Source organism: Mya arenaria, chromosome 1, assembly GCF_026914265.1.
Source record: "Mya arenaria isolate MELC-2E11 chromosome 1, ASM2691426v1".
NCBI classification, from domain to species: Eukaryota; Metazoa; Mollusca; class Bivalvia; order Myida; family Myidae; genus Mya; species Mya arenaria.
Window position 1 is genome coordinate 63302870 of NC_069122.1, and position 12832 is coordinate 63315701.

Below are 12832 nucleotides of genomic sequence, written 5' to 3' on the forward strand. Positions count from 1 at the left end.
CCGGACAAATTGTGATCACAAAAGCTCACCTTGTCACTATGTGACAGGTGAGCTTAAAACACCAAACTGATAAAAATCAAGTCGGGGACCGGGTTCAAACCGGTGTCGCCGAAATTGAAGCAAAGAGCTGTATCCACTGTGCTACGAAGGCTTACCATAAACTGTTGGAATATTTAAGCCATATACCTAACTTGGTAATCTCACGTGATAACATCGACTAACAAATCACGCATACGATATGAATTCTACTAGGTAGACATACGTAGTAATCATTTAAATGGAAAAAATATGAAAAAAAAACTGCGAAAAAAATAAAATAAATAATAAACCATGTGGTAGTTCAGTAAGTAAGTTGAATGTATTGTAAACATCGATACCAAGATTATGTCAATTTTCGACAATTTTCTTTTTTTCGCTATTTCATCAGTATGAAGATATCGGTCCTTTACACCCACTTTGATGAAACGAGGAATTCGAGTTAAGCGAGTTCGAGCAATCGGGGTTCGACTGTATTTCAAAAGAAAATTGAAACAGTGACTGTCCCAATAGTTTCTCCAAGGCCGGTCCATACATATAAATAGCCGCCGTGATGACGCGTTTTTAGAAACACTTAAAATGTTACATTAGTTAAATGTTTACCCCATACCGAATATTTCCTCACAGCACATTAAACTGAGCAAACCATTAAAGAAAGCCAGTTTCCCACATTTTTGCACAATCAAACAGGGTTGAAGTTTAGAACTTGAACGTATTGTTTTGAATAGGTCGACGTCTTTCCCATAATGCTATGTAACCTAAAAACTGTAATGCCACAGAAAGTCAATCATAGTACTGTTACTCTCAGTTAATGTTCACAGCAAAATTCTTGAACTATTTCCATGCCCACTTATAATGTATTTTAGGACACAGCAAAGGGAAGTAACGGCTATTACTACAGTATGCAGATTGCAATGTAGTTACCTTCCTCAAATAACCACTAAATAAATTGTTTTCACCTATTGACTCGAATTTTTAGGAAATATGTGTAATTATTGACAATAAATGTGGTATTAACATAGTCGGAGTCAAAATTAATCAGTTCATCCAGTTCTGATAAATATCTAAGCTTTATAATATCCAATATATATCGGTACTCTGGTTAAGTAGGAGTCACAGTTTCCCCGCGATTTTAAACCTGGGCAGACTTACCTGCTTTGCGTGGCTATATGCACTGTATTAGCAGTTTACTTAATCCTGCAGAGCCGTCTTCAGTCTTAAGTAACGATTCTTAATAAATACGAAACGAGACATTTTAAAAATCTAGCACCCTGATTGGCTGACAATGTTGGGTAAACACTATCTTTGGGTTATAAAACTAGTCTTAGCTATAATGCCCAAACACATTCTGACAAACTATGTATACTTGTTTAAAAAGCTACAAGGGGCCATAACTCCTACATTATTTAAGTTGGATTATATAACTTGTACAAAAGAGCACATTGTTACTGTTCAGAACTTGAATTAATCAAGTTTGAATTTGATATATTCAATGATTGTTAAACAATAAATGGATTGTAATTAAATTACATATAAAAAAACCTGTATGATAAGTTTTTGACCTAAGGTGACCGATATTGACAACTGTTCAGAACAACATATTGGCCCGGTTGTTGGAACATTCGTTAAATACATAACGATGAAATTTAGCGTTAAAATGACTAAAATTGCTAAAAATTCCTTAAATACCTTCGTTTAATTTATTTCGCTAAATTTCGGTTGTTGGAAATTTTAACGATAACGAAACCGTTAAATCAGTCGTTAAGTTAACGAATCAGTTAATGAAAACCAAAATGGCTGCCGTAATTGGCCGTTTAGTAAATAATATTTACACCTCAACTTCCATTCCTTAAATGAACTGCCTTTCGGCAATTGCGTTCATCAATCGATGAACGCAACATCTTCGGATATGTTCGGATCGCAATTCATCGCATAACAATATACATGGAAACTATTGATCTTGTTATTGTTTGTATCGTGTCAGCAGGCCCCGTAAAATATGAATCAACATTTTAGAAAATGTTAAGTTATTATATTTTGAACGTTTTGTTGCCAAAAGTGTTTCAATTTTACGTTTAAAGGTGATTTAAAGTGGTTGATCTTTTCCCGTTATTGTGACGTCATTTAAAAAAATGTTTCCGGTAACAGTCGGGTCGTCCTATTTACAGAATGGGTAAGAAAGGATTACCGAAAGATAATCGGAAATGAAATGAAGTACATTTTTAACGTTTCTTGAATAAAATAATGAACTATTAGTGTAAATATAAGGAATTAATTGCGGGGTTGATGTCATTATCGGGGATATGAACGCAATTGGGCTGGTCAAATTACACGTGGAGTCATTCGGACTCCACATACACATCAACTCCGCAATCCGTTCCTTAATTGGACCACTTTTATCGAAATCTGGATAAGAACCACCCAAGGAACATTCCTGCGGAGTTTAATTGATCTTGTCGTAGTGGTAAAGTTGTTGTTACGATAAAATGCTGACGACGAACAATCCCTCTATCGCAAAAGCTTAAGCTCAAGGAACTTTGCCAGATTTGCATTATATGCAATCCAGAGTGAGCAAACTGTATAAGGTTTCAAAACAATACATGGATTAGATGTTAGATTGAATTTCATATGCTAACAAGCAAAACCGTAAGCAAAATTATGACTGTTAGGGCGTCTTTTTTTATAAAGTGTAGTACATGATGTAATTGCTGAGCTATTGAATTAAATGTGATAACATGCAAAACCTAAACCAGACGGAAGAAATTGAATAAAAAAGGAACAAACACTACTTAAAAGACAGTATGGTACCTTTGTATTAAGTTTCAATGCAATTTATCAAGTATGCTATGTTTTCTTACATGCACAACTTAAACAATTTGTTTTGACGTACAAGCCATAATCAACCCAAAAGAACTATAAAATTGGCCTAATCAGAGGTTGGATAGTTGAGTACAAATGTCACAAATAAACTTGGTTATTTGATTGGGATGAACGGTTGAGTATCATTGTATAAAGTCGAAATACAATCAATGCATCAACTAATGGCTGATGTGTGTGCTTACATGCAAAACCTTAATCAGAATGTCCATGTCAAAAGAAAAATGTCCATAATTTGCTTTGTTTTCCTATACGTATAATCAAACAGAATCATTAATAATTATTAAGTTATGTTGGGAACACATATATTTTTTTTTAATCAATACAAGATATACTTGCTTAGATCTTGAATGTATTGTTGCTATTATGCAAATCCTTCAACAAACTGAGACACCAGCCGGCGCTAGGGAAACAAGTGAAGCATTCATTATTATTCTAATATTCCCTAAAAAAGAGTTGTTATTTAAATTCCATCGAGTAGTATTTAAGTTTTCCGAACAAAAAAAGTGACAAAGGGCAGTAGCTCTGCACTGAGCTGAAATAGAGTTATGCTTTTCATACAGTGCATTTCCGCTCATTGTGCTTTAAAAAAATGTTTCATAAAGTTTCATCAAGTAGTTATGTTCCGGACAGGGGAATAATGCCATCTTTATAAGGTATAATAGTGTTATGTATACTTTACTTCCTATCACTGTGCTTTACAATTGTATGTAGTTTAATTAAGTTCTAACCATCACTGTGCTTTACAATTGTATGTAGTTTAATTAAGTTCTAACAAGTATTTTTAAGTTATGGACAAGGAAAAATGTCATACATGGCAATAACTGCGAAAAGCTTAACTTGACTAATAGTTCTTATATAATATACTTACTCTCATTCAATTCTATCATTGAATGAAGCTCCACTGAATTTGATCTAGAAATGTTAAAGAAATGCTCTGGCCCCGAATTCTCGAATCTTCTGAAGTCCCTTTAAACAGGATTAAGCTAAGCTCACTATGTTTGGATTTCAATAAATTGCGTAATGTTTACTTCTTTAAGATATTTTATACTTGAGAAAGGAATTATCATCATGATTATCAGAAGAGGTTTTTATGATTTATCAAAATCTAGTTAAGTATATATTTTGGCATTTTGAAATAAGCTACTTAAGCCTGTAAAACTTAAGTAGTTTCGAGAAATCGGAGCCAGTTGGTTATGAAAAAGTTACAAAGGGCAAACGATCTGTTAGTAGCTTTAACAGTTTCTTGTACACTCTACTTATTCTCATTGTGCTTAACTGTGGTGTGTAGACAGTAGTTGAAATACATCCTGTAGTTTTCAAAAATGATTCTGATCAAGAAACGTAACACAGGACAATAACTCAATTTGCTGAAAGGTCATCAGGAATATGATATGGCTGTTTGTGTGTCACTAAATATTGAGATGTAAAGGTCTCCAGGAACATGATGTGGCTGTTGTGTGTCCCTCTATGTTGAGATGTAAAGGTCCTCAGGAATTTGATGTGGCTGTTTGTGTGTCCCTCTACGTTGAGAGGTAAAGATCTTCAGGAATACGAAGTGGCTGTTTGTGTGTCCCTCTATTTTGACTTGTAAAGGTCCTCAGGAATATGATGTGGCTGTTTATCTGTTCCTCTATGTTGAGATGTAAAGGTTTTCAGGAATATGATGTGGCTGTTTGTGTGTCCCTCTATTTTGAGATGTAAAGATCCTCAGGAATATGATGTGGCCGTTTGTGTGTCCCTCCTTGTAGAAATGTAAAGGTCCTCATGAATACGATGTGGCTGTTTGTGTGTCCCTCCTTGTAGAGATGTAAAGATCCTCAGGAATATGATGTGGCTGTTTGTGTGTCCCTCTATTTTGAGATGTAAAGGTCCTCAGGAATATGATGTGTCTGTTTGTGTGTCCCTCTATTTTGAGTTGTAAAGGTCCTCAGGAATATGACGTGATTGTTTCTGTGTCCCTCTATTTTGAGATGTAAAGGTCCTCAGGAATATGATGTGGCTGTTTGTGTGTCCCTCCTTGTAGAGATGTAAAGGTCCTCAGGAATACGATTTGGCTGTTTGTGTGACCCTTTAGGTTGAGAAGTAAAGGTCCTCAGGAATATGATGTGGCTGTTTGTGTGTTCCTCCGTGTAGAGATGTAAAGGTCCTCGGGAATATGATGCGGCTGTTTGTGTGTCCCTCTATATTGAGATGTAAAGGTCCTCAGGAATATGATGTGGCTGTTTGTGTGTCCCTCTATATTGAGATGTAAAGGTCCTCAGGAATATGATGTGGCTGTTTGTGTGTCCCTCTATATTGAGATGTAAAGGTCCTCAGGAATATGATGTGGCTGTTTGTGTGTCCCTCATTGTTGAGAAGTAAAGGTCCTCAGGAATATGATGTGGCTGTTTGTGTGTCCCTCATTGTTGAGATGTAAAGGTCCTCAGGAATATGATGTGGCTGTTTGTGTGTTCCTCCGTGTAGAGATGAAAAGGTCCTCGGGAATATGATGCGTCTGTTTGTGTGTCCCTCTATATTGAGATGTAAAGGTCCTCAGGAATATGATGTGGGTGTTTGTGTGTCCCTCATTGTTGAGATGTAAAGGTCCTCAGGAATATGATGTGGCTGTTTGTGTGACCATTTATGTTGAGATGTAAAGGTCCTCAGGAATATGATGTGTCTGTTTATGTGTCCCTCCTAGTAGATATGTAAAGGTCCTCAGGAATTTGATGTGTCTGTTTGTGTGTCCCTCCTTGTAGAGATGTAAAGGTCCTCAGGAATATGATGTGGCTGTTTGCGTGTCCCTCTATGTAGAGATGTAGGGGATCCTGAAGAATATGCTTATGCAAGTATAAAACAGATGTATTATTGAATCAAATTAAGTGTTCACTTCGAATATACATTTTATCAACACTATTTAATTAATTACTTTTAGTTTGAAACAGAAGAAGACACAGTGTTTTTCTTTATATATAGAAGAAAAAAACAACAACATATAAGTGAAGAAATTGTACCTTTTAATATTTTTTGTTAAACCAACCAAACGCCCATATTTTCCAAATGTAAGAATGAACAAGAAACGCCGCAATGCGACGAAACCAGGGTTTTAATGATTGACAGAAGAACTTTAGCCTGTGTCTGTTTTCCTATTTTTAATAACAGTGACCTTGACCCTAGGGCCCAAAATGCAATCGATTGAAAGGTATCCATAAACGCTTCCTTTATACTAAGTTGGGTCAGGATATGTCAACCCTAACTTAAGTTATTCAGTTTCAACCATTTTTCTATTTTTAGTAACAGTGACCTTGACCTTGAATCAAGGGACCCCAAACGCAATCTCATGAAAGGTCTCCATAAACTCGTCCTTTATACCTGGTTTTGGTTAAGATTAACCCTTACTAAAGTTATTCAGTTTCAACTGTTTTTCTACTTTTAGTAACAGTGATCTTGACCTTGACTCTAAGGAACCAAAACGCAATCCCATGAAAGGTATCCAAAAACTATTTCTATAGACCAAGTTTGATCTAGATATATCAACCCTTAAAATTATTCAGTTTCAAATGTTTTCCTATTTTTAGTAACAGTGACCTTGACCTTGAACCTAGGGAACCCAAACGCAATCCAATGAAAGGTTTCCATAAATTCTTCATATAGACCAAGTTTGATCAAGATATGTCATCCCTAACTAAAGTTATTCGGTTTCAACCGTTTTTCTATTTTTATTCTATTTTTAGTAACAGTGACCTTGACCTTGACCATAGGGACCCCAAATGCAATCCCATGAAAGGTCTTCATAAACTCTTCCTATAGACCAAGTTTAGTCAAGATATATCATCCCTAACTGATGTTATTCAGTTTCAACCATTTTTCTATTTTTATAACAGTGACCTTGAACCTAGGGACCCCAATCGCAATTCCATGAATGGTCTCCATAAACTCTTCCTATAGACAAAGTTTAGTCAAGATCTGTTATCCCTTACTAAAGTTATTCAGTTTCAACCGTTTTCTATTTTTAGTAACAGTGACCTTGACCGTAGGGACCCCAAACGCAATCCCATGAAAGGTATCCATAAACTCTTCCCACAGACCAAGTTTAGTCAAGATAATTATGTCATCCCTAACTAAAGTTATTCAGTTTCAACCATTTTTCTATTTTTAGTAACAGTGACCTTGACCTTGATCCTATGGACCCTAAACGCAATTTCATGAAAGGTACCCATAAACTCTTTTTATAGACTAAGTTTGGTCAAGATATGTCAACCCTTACTAAAGTTATTCAGTTTCATAGGTGAGTTTGACGCCGCCCGGATGCCGGCCCGAACAACGACGTTCGTCATTCTAATAACCAGGTTTCGCTATGTAAAAGCCCTGGCTATGACAACAGTGACACAGATTCTAGATACGTTGAAACCCAGGCTATGATAAAAGTGACACAGTACCTAGACATGTAAAAGCCTTGGCTATGATACCGGGGGTTACAGTGACACAATACCTAGACATGTAAAAACCCATGCTATGGTAACAGTGAAACAGTACATGTCTAGTTAGTTATGTTGAAACCGAGGTTATGTAAACAGTGACACAGTAAATGTCTAGTTATAGGAAAAGAAGCTCAGAATTTGTTTATACAGATTTCAGATGTCATTCATGTTTTCAATGGCTACAACTCTGTATAAAAATGTTGCAATTAAAACAAATCTTTACTGATAATGATGCCTAAATTTATATTTGTGAAGGGTCATGCAATAAAGCTACCTGTATAGTTTATTAAATTTGGAGTATGATGCAATGTAGCTTCCTGTTAAGTTCCAGTGAATATGGCCCTGTAGTTTAAGAAGAAAGATTTCTTTAAAAGCAAAACAAGAAGTTTGCCAGAATGTTGTTTGTATTTAATCAATCTCGACACCTTAAATTTTTGTAGAAGGTTATCCAAAAAGGTTACCCTAGGAAGATTCCTGTAAAGTTTCACTGAATTTGGACTGGTAGTTTTAAAGATGTTTTTTATAAAGCAAACAGGAAGTTGGTCATTTTGTTAATGTTGTTGGTGATCAATCGTGACTCTTTGTTGTATTGTTTGTAGAAGTTTTATTGAATTTGAAGTGTTAGTTTCAGGGGATATGCTTTTTTAAGCAAAACAGGAAATCAGCCATTTTGATGTTGTTGCTTTTGATGTTGTTGATAAATCATGATTCCTTGTGGTATTTTTGGGTCACCCAAGGAAACTTTCTGTAAGGTATAATTGAAATTGGAGTGTAAGTTTCAGAGGAGATGCTTTTAAAGTCAGTAATTTTGTTGTTGCTGTTGTTGTTGTTGTTGTTTATCAATCGCGATCCCTTGTTGTATTTTTGTAGAGGGACACCCAAGGAAGCTTTTTGAAAATTTTAATAAATTTGGCCTGGAAATTTCAAAGGAGATTATTTTTTAAGCAATTGTTGATTTTGGACGGACAGACCACGGACAAAGACTGATCTGTGATCACAATAGCTCACCTTGGGCACTTGTGAGCTAAAAGGACTGGTATATCAATGGTTTCTTTTGAAATAGGTCTATCAACACAGCAAGTTATATAAGTGTGTGACATTATGATCTAGGAATATGCATGCAATTACTTGAATAAAGCCACAGCAGCACAAAGAAAGGACATTTATATTTTAGGCTTTTCAGAGTGAAGTGGAAAAACATGAGTTCACTATATTGTGAACTAAATTCTGAAATTCACACGATTAAGTTTAAATATGTCGAAACTTTGTTTTGACATACATTTATTTTATAAAAAGGCTCCAATCATCTAATGGATATTTTGGCTTTTCCCTACTCTCAACTCTAGTTGTGAAGATGTAGGTAGGATTGTTATTTCACTTCCTTACTTCTTTATTTCACAATGACCAACACAATTAATATAAGCCTTGAACGTTATTTTCTGTTGGATGGTATAAGGCATACAACAAGAGCTGTCACAGAGACAGCGTGCTCGACAATTCCGCCGCTTTTCAGTGTAAGGATTGAAAAGTTTTGGCCAAACATGCATGGATCACTGTTAGATTAGATTTCAATGCAATTCATGATGTGCTGAGATAATAACATAAATGTGGTCACATTGAAAATTTCAACCACATTTTTTAAGTCTAATAATAAAGGGCAATTATTTGCAAAATACAGTTATATATCTTGGTTATTCAATGAAGTTGAGTGGTTGAATACCATTCTATAAAGTCTCAATTCAATACATCGAGTAGTTGCTTAGAAATTAACCTATGTGTGCTTACACGCAAAACCTTAACCAGAATTTCTATGTCGAATAATAAAGGGCAATCATTTGCATAAAATAAAACTAGAGTTATCTTACATGGTTAATTAAGTAGGTTGGATGGTTGAGTACCATTGTATCGAGTCTCAATGCAATACATCAAGTAGTTGCTTTGATATTGAAATAATGTGTGCTTGCACACAAAACCTTAACCAGAATTTCGAAGTCGAACAATAAAGGGCAATTATTTGCATTAAATGCAAAGTAGATTATCTAACTTGGTTAATTAATTAGGTTGGATGGTTGAGTACCATTGCATCAACTCTCAATGCAATACCACAAGTAGTTGCAGAGATATTAACCTATGTGTGCTTGCACGCAAAACCTTAACCAGAATTTCTAAGTCGAATAATAAAGGCCTATTATTTGAATTAAATGCAATGTAGAGTTATCTTACTTGGTTAATTGAATAGGTTGGATGGTTGAGTACCAATGTATCAAGTCTCAATGCAATAACTCATGTAGTTGCTGAGATATTAATCTATGTGTGCTTGCACGCAAAACCTTAACCAGATCTTTTAAGTCGAATAATAAAGGCCTATTATTTGCATTAAAGGCAAAGTAGAGTTATCTAACTTGGTTAATAAAGTAGGTTGGATGGTTGAGTACCATTGTATCAGGTCTCAATGCAATACCTCGACTAGTTGCTGAGATATTAACCTATGTGTGCTTGCACGCAAAACCTTAACCAAGGGGTGACGCCGACGCCGACACCGACGCTTTGGTGAGTAGTATAGCTCTCCATATTCTTCGAATACTCGAGCTAAAAATGAACTTTTTAGTAAGGATTATATCTTTTTCAAAACAGGGTACTTGTATGTTGGCTTTTTTCAAATGAAATATTTCGTTTTCTATTATGCTTTATGTAAAAAAGTTATTATCATTAGGTAGGAGTGTTCAAGTACCTTTAACGGTTTCAAACTATGTGTTTAAACACACTTATGAACAGGAGGCCAATAAGGGCCTATGCTCTAACGGCATGGCTCTTGTGATAATTTTTAATCCAGAGCATGTATGCAATGGGTAAAAGGCAACATACATATAGTTCACGTTATGTGTTTTGGTTACATAAAAATGTTGCACGATCAACATCTGAGGTCAGTTAGTGTTGTTAGCAGATCTCTATTTTTCTCTCTGCATAAACTATTTGAATATGTGCCAAGTAAAGGTCATCTGACAAAAAATTGCTTAATATTACTGTATTCATGGTCAAATTTTCTGTAGTTTTAAAAATAAGAAGTTGGTCAAAAGGTCAATTATTAAGGGCATTCGAGGACAACATTGGTTCTCATTTGCAAAACTGTAGACATGGTCTAAATATCATTGCTGTAGCTTTAAAAATTAAAAAATCAAAAGGGGTGGGGCCAGCTTTAGCTCAATGGGCATATTTTCAAATGCTTTGCTTGACAGTCATCATATGATGCTCCACAACAAATATCAAAGGTACGAGCTTTGTGGTTTGAAACAAGAGGATTTTGAAAATTTTCTTAAATAAGTTTCTGGAAAAATTGTGACCCCATGGGGCAGTGCCAGCTTTGACCCAATGTTCATAATTTGAACAACCCTGGTAGCAGATCACTAAATTGTGCCTTATTCAAAATAGCAAGTCCAAACCTTTGAACACGTTGGATGACCAGTTATAACCCCAGTGGCATAATTTGAACAAACATTCACAGGCAATTATGCTGAGATGGATGCGCGAAAACACGAACAGTTTTTCAACAATTCCCAAATTAAGTGTACAAACTTGTGAACACTTGGTGTGGGCAGTACTGACCCCGGGTGCATAATTTGAACAATTTGCGCGAAATACAGACAATAGAGCTAATAAATTGGCCTTATGGCTTTCAGCAAGAACAAGGCGGAGTAATTGACAAAATCAACTGCAGAACCAAAAAGCAAGTTGTCTCCCTTTGATCCTAGACTTGACTTTACATGTTAACATGGCTACAAATAGAATTCGCTCATGCAGACCTGACTAAAACTAGGTTAGCTAAACTAGCATTTTTTTAAACTATCAAGGGCAATAATCTTGGCATTGTTTTGAAAGGAACCAAGCTCAAATATATATTTAAACACTGTACAAGTTTCATAGAAATACAAGCAAAACTGAAGATTGTATCGTGTTCACAAGCAATTGTTTACAGACGCATATACTACGTACACATAACCATCTCATAAGCTCTTTGGCCAGTAGATCTAAAAACAACAAAGTATAAAAAGGGAAAGGTCAGTGCCTATTTGGTATGTTGGGTTGGGTAGGCAAAACTAATGGGTTGGGTTGCCAAAACTAAATGTTTTTTTTTGTTTTTTTTCCGAGGCCTAATTGGTCAGGAATTATTGTGGGCTTATTTGTTTTTAAATAATAAGGAGGGTTTTTTTTATATGTTTTGTGGCCAAGCTGACAGAGAATGTTCTAGTAGAAGAGAATGTGTAGTAGACATATATAGGACTGCAGGGACACACCCACTACATGGAAGACACACGTTTAATGCAATCCAATTACCTTTTAGTTCTTGAAAGAAAATCTAAATATATAAAGTGTTCTTTTCTAATGGAGAAATATAAGTTAAAGCAGAATGGTTGCAAAATCACTCAATATATGTTTCAAAACTAGGACAGAAAAACAAAAATATGGCAGTGATTAAAAATATATTAACAAATTACATAGACCATGGTTGCCAAAGACTATTAATATTAACTAATGCTTAAAAGTCACTCAACTGCAAAAATGTAAATAGATATAGCTTGTTACCTATTACATAAAACAAACAAAACATTTTATTACATAAAAAAACAAAACAATGTCATATAAATCTCCAAACCAAATAATAAGAATAGCAAAAAGAACAGGCTTCAAACAAATAGCAGAACTACCAAAAAGAGCCAAAAACAAACCTTAAAACACTGACTTCACACATTTAACATGTCATACATAAAAGAGCGTAAACCAAACTAAAAATATACCAGACTTCATCTTTACAGCATGGTTGCCATGGGGAGCCAAAAACAAACTAACAATACAACAGACTTCACATTTATAACAGGGCTGCCACGAAGGAAACAATAAAATCTAACAATACAAATGGCTTTAAAACCATATGAATTTTACAACAAAAAGAGAAAAACAAACTAACAATACACAATAATCCATACATATAGCAAGACAACCATAACAAACAGCAACCAACATACAATCTTACAATACACCAAACCATATTAATAGCAATCGAGGCTACCAAAAAACCAAAACCAAACTAACAACACAACAGTCTTCATACATATAACAAGAATTAACTAAAACAATCAAATTCCTTTAAACATATAAAAAGTTAACAAGCAGACCATTAAAACACTCTAACAATACAACAGAACGTGTGTATAAAGCATGGATTCTGTAAAGAGCAAAAAGCAAAAACAAATACTTCATAAATTATATGGCATGGCTACTTTACAATTACAAACACAAATTGTGATGCATCAGCCTACAATTCCATAAAATGACAACCATAGAAAAATAACAAAGAAACAAACAAAAACAATACAGAGCCAAAAGAAGACAAAAAGTTCAACTACATACAAATAGCATTGCTATAATTAAAGACTTAATTTCCCAGATTTCATACAACT

At 34.9% G+C, this 12832-nt stretch overlaps 1 long non-coding RNA gene across 2 annotated transcripts in view; it reads right to left on the reverse strand.

Moving 5' to 3' along the window:
* Positions 1-2621: 2621 nt before the first annotated feature.
* Positions 2622-12832, reverse strand: part of LOC128232608 (uncharacterized) — a 42794-nt gene continuing 32583 nt past the window's right edge. Inside the window, exon 6 of one of the 2 annotated variants that reach the window (XR_008260558.1) lies at positions 2622-5723. This is a non-coding gene — a long non-coding RNA (uncharacterized LOC128232608). Of the gene's footprint in view, positions 5736-12832 lie in introns of both variants that reach the window. The other variant, XR_008260559.1, reaches the window with a different exon arrangement.